This window comes from Neoarius graeffei, chromosome 27, assembly GCF_027579695.1.
Source record: "Neoarius graeffei isolate fNeoGra1 chromosome 27, fNeoGra1.pri, whole genome shotgun sequence".
In the NCBI taxonomy this organism is placed as follows: domain Eukaryota; kingdom Metazoa; phylum Chordata; class Actinopteri; order Siluriformes; family Ariidae; genus Neoarius; species Neoarius graeffei.
Window position 1 is genome coordinate 28336778 of NC_083595.1, and position 13669 is coordinate 28350446.

Sequence of the window (13669 nt, forward strand, 5' to 3'; positions counted from 1 at the left end):
TTTCACTAAGGAACTTTGGGACATGTTGGTGACACAGATAAATGTATATGCGGATTAGACACGCGGCCACACACCATCCAATTTTAAGTGGAGCCCCGTCTCATACTAGATGAACTCGTTCGTCGGTCTCTGCATTACGTTTGTGGTCATTAAACTACCGCGTAATGGAAGTTGTATTAACCCTAAAGTAATGCAGAGAACGACGAACAACATACATTGTCACTACCTGAATTTAAACCAAATAAAAAGCATTGTGAAAGAACAGTTATTTGTTTTATCTTTTTTAATGTACTCAAATTCCTCCTCCATTTCAAAGTGGCCTGAATGTGAATTAAACTCCCGGAGTGAAAACAGGGCCCACTCCGGCCCTGCTCAAGCACTTCAACTGGTTCAAATGAAAAACCAAACGGTGATGGGCAACGAGGACGCTGAATGATGAACGGACGGATAAAAACATGATTCCCCGCGTAATTTCCTTTGGATTTAAAGAATACTCCAATACAGAGGGCAAACGCATTGCTACGTGCAGAACATGTGGAGCCACAATTTCGGACAGCCAGTCAACCACATCAAACTTCGCTCGTCACCTGAGGCTGCATAAGGACAAGTAAGTAACAAAGCCAGGTAGCAAGAATCTGTACAGGCTAGTTGGTGGCTAGAAGTGGAATGTGTTAATGTATTAATGCTGTCAAGGATTTGTTTTGCTTTGCTGAATATAAAATAGTGAAGTAGATTTTTTTATTGGATTGCTTTTGTGTTCAGTCTAGTGTTAGATTATGTGGGCTAGGCTACCAGTTAACACACATTGGGAAGGCATAGCCAGAAGGTGGTGATTTGGTCAGAGCAGAGAACGTTTACAAGATTGTTATAAAGGCTCTGGTCAGAACGACACAGACTTATGATAAGAACCGGACAGCAAAGGATAAAACGTGAATCAAATAAACAGTTACCCAGGCTGCAAACTAAGTATGTAAAACAGAAGTTCGCTCTTTGCAATGGGAAAGTCAGTGCTCGTCATGAAAGGCATTTAAACCACTGAGACGAGATGACTAGCAATGTAAGTTAAACCAGGCGTTTAACTGTTTGCTACGTACTGCACCAAGTCGTGGACGCTGTGCGATGTGTGTTATTAGTGCTGGGATTACGTGTCATCAGAGACATTCAATTCTATTCTCTTCCTCTCTCTGGTGTCATGTAGGCAATGTGAATAATGGGCCATTTGAGCTACAGTATGTAAAATGTAAGCTCAGCTGACGTTTTATAGCGCAGTACATCCCGACAGATTGGAGTGTAGCCTACTCCGACGCGAAGCATTATCCCACAGTCTTTTACCCAAACGACAGGGCACACAATGCCTCTACATAGCGTGGCTTTACCAGTGCATTTATTAGTCTCTGGCGAGAAACCAAATTCGCCAAAAGCACGCAACTTGGATCTGGAGGATTCCGCTGAACATTCTGAAATTCACAACAACTGTTTATTCTACTTTATTATACGGCTCTCTAGAATGTTGCCAGGGCTTCATTCTCACATTCTGGCCAGAGCCCTAGAGGACTCTGATTCTGGCTACATCGTCACAACGTTCTGTGTTTACTGAGGCTACCGGTATTTTAGCGAGTGTTTAGTGAATGCATTGTGGTCTAGCTAAACTGCTTAAGGGAACATCCTGGCTGGCTTGTATTAAACATTATACTGTGTATAAACAAATATGTTCAGATTAAATGAACTCAGACTTTGATATTGAAAATGATAAAAACATGTTAATGTCTACATGATTAAAAACAGAAAACAAGTAGGCCTACTAATTTTACATTTTTTTTTCCTTGTTTAGATTTGCAGAATATCTGAAGAACAAGATCATCCCAAGTGAGACAGAGCAGCCGTCCATTTCTGGATTCCTTACTGCAAAAGATACACAGTACAATGCTACCCACCCACAACAAAAAGCCATCACAAATTCAATACTAACAGATTTGGTCATTGGATGCAACATCCCTCTCTCAGTAGTGGAGAACAGATATTTCCGGAATTTTTTGTCAGTTAGTTGGTCTCTCTCACACACACAAACGTACTCAAGTCACGTTGTATTGTGTGAAAGGCATGTCATGTTGTATGTTGGGACAGTGCCTAACTTCAGAAGGAAAACCATTCTTTGATTATAAAAGTACACAGATCATCTGTTAGCTTGGACTTTGAGTTTCATGTCTTAAAATGCACATGAAAAGCATTTTTATGTGAAAAATGACATGAATGAAATGAAAAGAAAATGATTTTTGTTACACAGTACCAGTACTAGTTTTGTTTAGAATTTTGTTTTAATTTCTCACTAATTTTCCAATAAAAAATTTAAGGAAATGGTCATACTTTCACTCATTCTCACACCCTTAGCCTCAGATGTACACTGACTCACTCAAACTAAACTCACTGAAAATTTAGGATGCTTTACTAACGTTAACTAACTAATCATTGTCTCCTCTGAGATTCTTTGATTGTCTTGGGGCACAAGCTCTAAAACATTTTAAAATGGAAAAGAATGGGTGTACTGTAGTTACTTGTACTGACTCTATGAATCATTGACATTACATTACATTTAGCAGACATTTTTATCCAAGGTGACTGGCAAAGGAGGACATACACTGCAGTGTGGAGAGGTAATACATTTGTGATCAAAAATGTGTTGATTGCCTGTAGAATAAATGGTGACTTGTTAGGGACTTGGAAAAAAATGAGACTTGGACTTGGACTCGACTTGGCTTGGGTAGGACTTGGACTTGGACTTGACTTGGTCAAAAGTGCCTTGACTTGTGACTTGACTCGGACTTGAGTGGTAGGACTTGAGACTTACTTGTGACTTGCACATTAGTGACTTTGTCCCACCTCTGGTTAATTCTATACCCCATGTCTCATTAGCAAAGCCATGAGCCGCCCATTGGAAAGACGTGGGGAAGTGGATCAAGAAGTGTGCAGTCGATGGCAATGAATGGTCCCAAACAGAGGACCCTAGTGTGTTGTTTTGCCAAAGCTTGGGGTCTACAAACAAAGTCATGCTATGTGTGTGCATGTTAAGCGCAGCGTAATATTAGCCACGGATGACCGGGATCCTGGGGACTCCAGCCATAGTGGCCTGTTTGTCTCTGTTTCCACAGGCATAACTCCAGCAGAGGTGCACCCCAAATTGGCGGGAGTTCCAAATTCCGTTTGGGCGAAGGGTAAACATGATGTAGGCCTAATAAAGAATGCTGAACCAGTGGTGATCACCCCCAAATCAGATTTCAGGCCTAGACAGACCCAGTACCCACTCAAACCAGAAGAAATCGCAGGTATAAAACCGGTCTTTGATTCGTTGCTGAAGGCAGGTGTCATTGTCCCTTGCCCGGACTCTCCAGTGCGCACTCCTATTTTTCCAGTTAAGAAGGCAAGAAAACCGTCCCAGCCTGATGAGTGGAGGTTTGTCCGAGATCTGCAAGCAGTCAATGCTGCAACTGTCCCGCGTGCGCCTGATGTCCCTAAAGAGTGCTCTGCAGACCACACCCACTCTGGGACTGCCTGACCCCAATAAACCATTTGTTCAAAGTGTAGATGAAAAGAAGGGTTTTTACGACCTCTGTTCTTTTGCAGAAACATGGGGATAGATTGAGACCTGTAGCCTACTTCTCCAGCAGGCTGGATCCAGTGGCGGCTGGACTTCTTGTTTGCCTGCGTGCAGTTGCTGCAGCTGAAAAGGCGGTAACTGCCTCCAGAAATATTGTGGGGTATTCTAACCTCACCCTTTTGGTCCCACATGCTGTCTCCCTGCTTCTGTTGGAGAAAAAGACGTCACATTTGTCAGCACAGAGATGGTTGAAGTATAACACTGTCATACTTGATATGCCTAACATCATTGTGAAATGTTGTTCTGTTCTGAATTCTTCCTCTCTTCTCCCTACAGAGGACAATGGAGAGCCACATGACTGTGTTGCTCTCACTAACGATTTTTGTTCCCCCAGGGCAGTCTTAAAGAGCGACCCTTTGGAAAATCCAGACATGGTCCTCTATGTGGATGGTTCAGCCTCCAGAGACTCGGAGACGGAAAAGAACAAAGTAGGTTTTGCCGTAGTCTCAGATCATGAGGTCCTCAAGGCGTCGTGTTTGCCCTCAAACCTGTCGGCGCAGGCCACAGAGCTCTGTGCCCTCATTGAGGCATGCAAATTGGTGGCAGGGCAATCTGTCAATATTTTTACGGACAGTAGGTATGCATTTGGTGTTGTGCACAATTTTGGCACCATTTGGAAACAGAAATTTTCTCACTAGCACAGGATCTCCCATTGCACATCATAAACTGGTCTCTGAGTTGTTGGATGCTATTCTACTCCCTAGAGCCATTGCTGTGTGTAAGTGTGCTGCCCATACTAACAATACTGAGCTTGTGTCTCAAGGGAATGCCAGGGCTGACGCGGCAGCTAAGTGTGCAGCCTCGGCTTCCAGTTCACCCTCTAACCTTGCTTTTCCTCAGGTTTCTACCCCTTGTTTACAGCTAGCAGACCTTCAGAGCACTGCCACTCAGGGCGAGAGACGAGTCTGGAAACAGGCAGGCTGTATCTTTGCAAACTTGGTCTAGGTTTGTCCCTCGGGCCGTCCCTGTCTACCAAAATACATGTTCCCTTTCTATGCAAAATTGGCACATGGGCTCACCCATGTGTCAAAAGGGGGGATGGTAGCAGAAGTAACAAAGAGATGGTTCACAAAGGGGTTTTCAAATTATGCTGCGAAATTTTGCAAGCAATGCTTGATATGTGCACAACATAATGCAGGTCAAGGTATCAAACTAACTCAAGCAGCACACCCAATACCAGACAAACCATTTGATCACCTCCAAATGGACTTTATTGAACTGACACCTAGTGAAGGGAAAAGGTATTGCCTGGTAATAGTTGACATGTTTTCAAAATGGGTTGAAGTATTTCCCACAGCTAAACAGGACTCAGAGGCAGTAGTCAAAGCACTCCTGAGAGATATAATTCCTAGGTGGGGTATACCTAGCAAAATCTCAAGTGACAATGGAACACCCTTTGTTAATGCAGCCCTAAAGAAAATAGGAGCATTCCTAGGGATAGACCTGAAACAACATTGTGCCTACCATCCTGCCAGTGCAGGAGCAGTAGAGAGGGAAAATGGGTCACTTAAAAATAAACTAAGCAAAGCTTGTGCAGAAACAGGGCTAGGATGGACAAAAGGTTCTCCCTGTAGTACTCACACAAATGAGGATGCAAACTAGACCTAAACATGGGTTAAGCCCATTTTGAAATTCTGTTTGGACGAGTACCCAACACGGGGATAGGGCCAGCTCAAGGAACACTGGACACCACACTGTGTGATGATGCAATGTTGAATTACTGTGCAACATTGTCCTCTGCTTTGAAATCTATCCACAAACAGGTAAAAGAAGCACTTCCCAAATCCGCTGAGGGACCTCTGCACGATCTACAACCAGGGGATTGGATCGTGGTGGACTTCCGACGAACCAGGTGGAACAAGCCACGGTGGAATGGCCCATTCCAGGTCCTGCTCATGACCCCAACGGCAGTGAAGGTCACAGGCAGAGTGACGTGGATCCATGCTAGCCACTGCAGGAGGGTTCCTGAACCGGCTGAGCAGGAGGGAAAAGAAGGCCTAAGTGACCCAGAGGCTGACTAAAGCTCGAGGAGAGAGAAGTGTTAATTGAGTACATCTGAGAACAGAACCCCAACCATAAGGTGGGACAAGTGGTAACCCGAGACTCAGGAGGAGAGGTAAGAGATTATCATTTAGAAGGTGCCCCACATGACCGCTTTCCTACCTTGATCCAAACCACATGGCGAGCAAGTTCCGTGGAACTGAGCGTGGCAGCACAGTTATGCTGTTGCACCCTCAATAGAGAAGAGTATTTTAGTATCTAGTCAGTAAAACTGGTTTCAGAAGTCCCGAGTTTCTCCAAGCTCCGGTGAGGTGGAACGAGGGCTGATAGGGCATGCCCGCCCTCTGAGCACCAATACACGTCAAGAAGGGCAAGAGTTAACTTGGTAACATCAATGAGGCACTGAACAAGATGCGCAAGGTTGCTGAACAATCACAAGCAGATGAACATGGAGGAGTTGAAGACAGCTGATCGTGTTAGTTCAGTGGATGGAAGACTCTGATTCTATCCACCATACCGGTCCTGGGCTTAGTGATTGTGATGCTATGTTTGCTCCCTGTTTTCTGTCAATGTTGTATGTCTGTGTTTCAGAGGCAGCTGACAAATATTGGTTACCAGATGGTGAAAATAGACTCAGACAACTTGCCTGACTGGCCTCCAAACCCACACGAAAACTATAACCCACCGTTCGATGACATCAGCACAGTTGACATGAAACTAGTCCTGACTTAAAACACTTTCATTATGATTGTTTCCTGTTCTATTATTCCTGATCTATGTACATGGCTTGCTAGCATTCATTTAAGTCGTCTATGTCTTATAAAAACAGCCTTAGCATTATCCCTGTACACTCAATGACGTGTTAAGTTGAATCTCTCTGGGAACTCTTATCACTGAAACTGTGTAGAGTTCTTTCCTTTTAGTAATTATTATCCTATAGGATAATAAGGGGGCGGCACGGTGGTGTAGTGGTTAGCGCTGTCGCCTCACAGCAAGAAGGTCCTGGGTTCGAGCCCCGGGGCCGGCGAGGGCCTTTCTGTGCGGAGTTTGCATGTTCTCCCCGTGTCCGCGTGGGTTTCCTCCGGGTGCTCCGGTTTCCCCCACAGTCCAAAGACATGCAGGTTAGGCTAACTGGTGACTCTAAATTGACCGTAGGTGTGAATGTGAGTGTGAATGGTTGTCTGTGTCTATGTGTCAGCCCTGTGATGACCTGGCGACTTGTCCAGGGTGTACCCCGCCTTTCGCCCGTAGTCAGCTGGGATAGGCTCCAGCTTGCCTGCGACCCTGTAGAAGGATAAAGCGGCTAGAGATAATGAGATGAGATGAGGATAATAAGGGGGGAAATGTGAAGGAAAATTAATGGAAGAACATTATTATTCTCTGTGTTTCTGTATGTTGAGCTAAAGTGGCTTAGTTACTGAGAAGAGATGTTTTTCCACATGCTGTAATGGCCTTTCTGTGGCCTTGGTGATAAGCAGGGTGCCTGAGTTCTCCATAACTACGCATCCGCCTGCACATACCAGAGCACTCCAGGTGCACGCTTTAACAAAGCTTCATAGAAAATCTTGAGCCAATCATGTGAAGATGCAAGCAGTAAGCGAATGCTTTTAGAGTATAATAGATAACAGCCACTAAAACACAACTCAGAGTGTGCGTACTCTCGGCATCATCAGAAGTGGTGTCTTCTTCTATTCTTCTCTTTCCTTTCCTATTTTAGATATCTGTTATATGGTCTACTATAATAAATAACTGAAAAGACGACTGCTAAGCGTTCTGAAGTGTTTATTAGAAATTTCCATTACAGCATCATGGACTCCATGAAATACCAGGACATTTTAAATCTAAATTTGGCTGCCTCTGCCAGGAAACTCAAACTGGATCATCACTGGACCTTCCAGCAGGACAATGATCCGAAGCACGTGTCCAAATCAACACATAAATGGTTCACTAAGCACAGAATCAAGCTTCTGCCATGGTCATCTCAGTCCCCTGACCTGAACCCCAGTGAAAACCTGTGGGCTGAGCTGAAGAGGAGTGAGCACAAGAGAGGGCCGAGAACCCTGGATGATCTGGAGAGATTGTGTAAAGAGGAATGGGCTCAGATGCTCCAACCTTATGAAAGGTTGTAGGAGACTCTGTGCTGTTTTACTGCCAAAGGGAGGTTATACAAAGTATTAAATGCAAGGGTGCCAAAAATAGTGGCACATGTGTTTTTGTTGAAAATAATTATTTATTGATGAGGGATTTGTTTTCTCTGAATAAATTTATTTCAAATAAAGGTTGGATTTTTCTCATTTTTTCAGTGTGAGATGCAGCGACTTCACCAAAAGGTGTTTTTTTTCTCACCCCTTTTATTAATCTTTATAACGGGTGCCAATGATCATGGAAGGCACTGTATATACGTATACACGTATATAATTATCATTTTCAAATTTATTGGATGATCTCTGCAAAAAAGCAGGTGTTTAATCAGTGTCACTCAGTTGATAGATGACATTGCTATGTGGTAATGCTAAACATGTTGATCTAATCTAGAAACCATTTGTGCCTGTCCAAGTTCATTAGACTGAGTTAAATGAACATTGTTTAACTGAAAGACATTCATTTGCTCATTCATTCATCTCCATAAGTCCTTTATTCTAGTTAGGGTCAGAGTGGATACAGAGCCTATCCCAGGAACACTGTGTGCAAAGTGGGAATACACCCTCGATACACCCTGGACAGGACACACATCCATGGCAGCCCACCATGCACACACACATTCACACTGAGGAGCAATTTATTTTAGCCAATTCAACATCCAACTACTGGCATATTTTTGGCAGGGGGAAGGTCGGGCTGTAGGACCCGAGTCTGGTCTTGGAATCGAGCCATTTTCTGGATTAATTTGGTCTTAGGATTTATTGGCATTTGAAGAGTTTGGTTCCAAAACACTATCAATCCACTGTGATAAACGAGAGGGGAAAAAAAGTATTTTCTTTACCAAAAAAGTGGTAGCAAGAAAACCACTATTTTCTTTTTGAAACTTTAATATAACACTATGAGGCTGTAATAAGATTAAAAATGCAAATCCAGATTTTGATTTTTAAAATTTTATTGAAAAAAAACTAATTTTTTTCAAAAGTGCCATGACATCAATAAAAACAATTTTTGTGTGTGAAATATAACTAAAAAAACAAAAAATATAAAATTGAGCTACACATGACAGCCTCTGAACTTGGACCATCTCTGATACTGGACCACAGATTTTCCCAAATTACATTCATTTTGTCGCCTACATGCCCCCAATCTCTTCTACACACAAAGCTCTGAGGAATTTTAATAGACCCAGTCAGATATTTACATGGAACCTTTTTTCTTTTTTTTTTAAGGACAAACCTTTCATTCTGAACAATGAATTTAGAAGTTTGGACACATTGTACAGCATGTACAGTTAAATTTATCAGTGACAGATGTAGATCCCAGGAGGAATCAGGTGTGCTCGAAGTGGAAAATAAGACTGGACTACATTCTCTAATAAAAGATGAATAATAATATAAAGCATTAAGAAATGTATTGATGTTATTTTAGTATTTATTTTATTATTTTAAATTTGATTTATTTATTGATTATTAGAAATTTATTAAATTAATGCCACATTTTCTGCACTTTCTCCTGCTTATGATGATCTTTTGACGGCTTACGGTTCTTCCCCATGGAAGAAACAAACATCAGCTACACCATCAAAGTTATTCAATTATTTCGTTCAAAATCTCACTAAAAGATGGGGATTCTCTGCAATGTTGACAATCAGTCAGAGCTGCCATTACTGTTTACATATTTGCATAGTGCAGTGATTGGTCAAGCGGAGATATCAGGTTCATTTATATACATCAGTCCTGTGGCAAAAGTCATAGGCCCCCTATTTTTTTTCATACAAACTTTGTTATAGATGTCTATTTTATGACTTCTGACTTTGACATTATCAAGTCAATACAAAAACATTGTAGAGTTCCAAACGTTCGTTTTCCAGCACAAAATTAAATGTTACAGAAAAAAAAAATGTTTGTATCTGAGCAGTGTATTCCATAAGAGAGCACTTTTCAGATCAAAAAAGAAAACATAATGAAGGCTGCTGGGTTTTGGTGCAAAATGAAGAAGCGAGTGTGACAGTCAAAGAGTCCGGAAGAACTGGGGCTTATTCTGTAAGATGCTCAGTAAAATCTACAGCTCATTTCCTTATAAAACTACACTCATTGGACCTGAGAGTACTATTTTTTTTAAAGCAAAGGGTCATCTCACACCAAGTATTAACTTTGTTTCATTCATTATGGCTTAATGCTGTTTATAGTATTTTTTTTTTAATATTGAAACATTTAATTTAATTATTTTTAAGCCATTTTTGGTCAACAGCATTTCTTTACATGTGCCTAAGATTTTTGCACAGTACTGTGTGTGTGTGTATATTCATATGTCATCACATGTATTCATATATATCATCTCATCTCATTATCTCTAGCCGCTTTATCCTTCTACAGGGTCGCAGGCAAGCTGGAGCCTATCCCAGCTGACTACAGGCGAAAGGCAGGGTACACCCTGGACAAGTCGCCAGGTCATCACAGGGCTGACACATAGACACAGACAACCATTCACACTCACATTCACACCTACGGTCAATTTAGAGTCACCAGTTAACCTAACCTGCATGTCTTTGGACTGTGGGGGAAACCGGAGCACCCTGAGGAAACCCACGCGGACACGGGGAGAACATGCAAACTCCACACAGAAAGGCCCTTGCCGGCCCCGGGGCTCGAACCCAGGACCTTCTTGCTGTGAGGCGACAGCGCTAACCACTACACCACCGTGCCGCCCTATTCATATATATATATATATATCCCTGTGATGGCCTGGCGACTTGTCCAGGGTGTACCCCGCCTTTTGCCCGTAGTCAGCTGGGATAGGCTCCAGCTTGCCTGTGACCCTGTAGAGCAGAATAAAGCAGCTACAGATAATGAGATGATATATATATATATATATATATATATATATATATATATATATATACAGTGGTGCTTGAAAGTTTGTGAACCCTTTAGAATTTTCTATATTTCTGCATAAATATGACCTAAAGCATCATCAGATTTTCACACAAGTTCTAAAAGTAGAAAAGAGAACCCAGTTAAACAAATGAGACAAAAATATTATACTTGGTCGTTTATTTATTGAGGAAAATGATCCAATATTACATATCTGTGAGTGGCAAAAGTATGTGAACCTTTGCTTTCAGTATCTGGTGTGACCCCCTTGTGCAGCAATAACTGCAACTAAACATTTGCGGTAACTGTTGATCAGTCCTGCACACTGGCTTGGAGGAATTTTAGCCCATTCCTCCGTACAGAACAGCTTCAACTCTGGGATGTTGGTGGGTTTCCTCACATGAACTGCTCGCTTCAGGTCCTTCCACAACATTTCGATTGGATTAAGGCCAGGACTTTGACTTGGCCATTCCAAAACATTAACTTTATTCTTCTTTAACCATTCTTTGGTAGAAGGACTTGTGTGCTTATGGTCGTTGTCTTGCTGCATGACCCACCTTCTCTTGAGATTCAGTTCATGGACAGATGTCTTGACATTTTCCCTTAGAATTCGCTGGTATAATTCAGAATTCATTGTTCCATCAATGATGGCAAGCTATCCTGCCCCAGATGCAGCAAAACAGGCCCAAACCACGATACTACCACTACCATGTTTCACAGATGGGATAAGGTTCTTATGCTGGAATGCAGTGTTTTCCTTTCTCCAAACACAACGCTTCTCATTTAAACCAAAAAGTTATATTTTGGTCTCATCCATCCACAAAGCATTTTTCCAATAGTCTTCTGGCTTGTCCATGTGATCTTTCGCAAACTGCAGACAAGCAGCAATGCTCTTTTTGGAGAGCAGTGGCTTTCTCCTTGCAACCCTGCCATGCATACCATTGTTGTTCAGTGTTCTCCTGATGGTGGACTCATGAACATTAACATTAGCCAATGTGAGAGAGGTCTTCAGTTGCTTAGAAGTTACCCTGGGGTCCTTTGTGACCTCGCTGACTATTACACGTCTTAATTTTGGAGTGATCTTTGTTGGTTGACCACTCCTGAGGAGGGTAACAATAGCTTTGAATTTCCTCCATTTGTATACAATCTGTCTGACTGTGGATTGGTGGAGTCCAAACTCTTTAGAGATGGTTTTGTAACCTTTTCCAGCCTGATGAGCATCAACAACGCTTTTTCTGAGGTCCTCAGAAATCTCCTTTGTTTGTGCCATGATACACTTCCACAAACATGTGTTGTGCAGATCAAACTTTGATAGATCCTTGTTCTTTAAATAAAACAGGGTGCCCACTCACACCTGATTGTCATCCCATTAATTGAAAACACTGGACTCTAATTTCACCTTCAAATTAACTGCTAATCCTAGAGGTTCACATACTTTTGCCACTCACAGATGTGTAATATTGGATCATTTTCCTCAATAAATAAATGACCAAGTATAATATTTTTGTCTCATTTGTTTAACTGGGTTCTCTTTATCTACCTTTAGGACTTGTGTAAAAATCTGATGATGTTTTAGGTCATATTTATGCAGAAATATAGAAAATTCTAAAGGGTTCACAAACTTTCGAGCACCACTGTGTGTATATATATATATATATATATATATATATATATATATATATATATATATATAAAATATATGTGTGTGTGTGTGTGTGTGTGCAATACAAGAATGCAGCCAACTAGTTGAAGTAAAGGCTTGACCACATATATTACTTGGTTTCTGGTCTCGATATTGACTTGGCCTTGCCCCCCAAAACTCGGTTTTGACACAATCATGGCTAATTCTGGTCTTGAACTTGACAGTAGCTCTCTTGTCTACAGCTGTAGTGTTTGTTTAAATGATGTAACTACCGTACTGTATGTGGCAAAAGTGTCACAGAATATTTATTGGGTGATTGCGGTGCCTATAAACCTTGTCAACTTTTAAAAAATAATTTTTTTTTTTTCTTCTTCTTCTATTTTCTTCTTTTTGGTTAAGGAGTATTTAACCATTTACAAAATGCATTACCCCATTTCAGTAAGCAATCTCATTTTTTCCAAGGTTTGCTTTCTGAAACAGAGTTCAGGGTTTTTTTTGTTTTGTTTTGTTTTGTTCTTTAGAATTCATAGAATTAGCAAATACACAAAATGTAGTTAACTTGCATCAATGCTTCTGTCATGAGGACATTGGGGACATTATAATATTTAACTTGTTTATTTTTTAACAAAGAATTTTATTTCTCTCTATAATTTAGTTATCAGGATGGTACTTTATCAGTCAATGTCTTTGGAAATAGAAGAATGAAGAAAGAACTCAGCTTTGAAACAAATGAAAGAACTTCCTTTGTCTTCGCTTAATCATCTGGAAGCCTGGATGATTTGTTCAACTTCTTGTTCAACATATGACTTGTGAAATATACCAATAAAATGTCCCAATGGGTGAAGGTAGTGGAAAAACATACATTTTTCATAACCTGTAATGGAATTATGAGTATTTTTTAAAGTATTTAATTTAAAATATTTAATGATTATATTTTAAGGCAAAGTGTAGGTCCAGTGATGCAACAAAAATAAAATGCTGTTGTCAAAGAGTTAGAGAAGTAATTTATCAGATATAAGACACATTGGCTGCTGTGAGACACTTTACCTATGTTTAAAATGCCTTGTCATATCAGTGGGACACAAATGGCTCCTGAATGGAGAAATCACCTAAAGCTCTCACCTGTAAATGCCACATGCTGTGACCATATACACCAATACGTAGAGCACAACGATATCATGAGTCATTTCTCGGGGCTCATCTGCTGTTTCCCCACCACATCTTTAAACCTGCTGTGAAACAGCTGGACAGTTAGCTCAGATCTGGCATGAAACTTCCCTAACTGACAGACTTTACAGAGGTGTACATGTGTACTGTGTCTCTCTGTATCAGCTTTATAATATGACATGTAATGTGTTA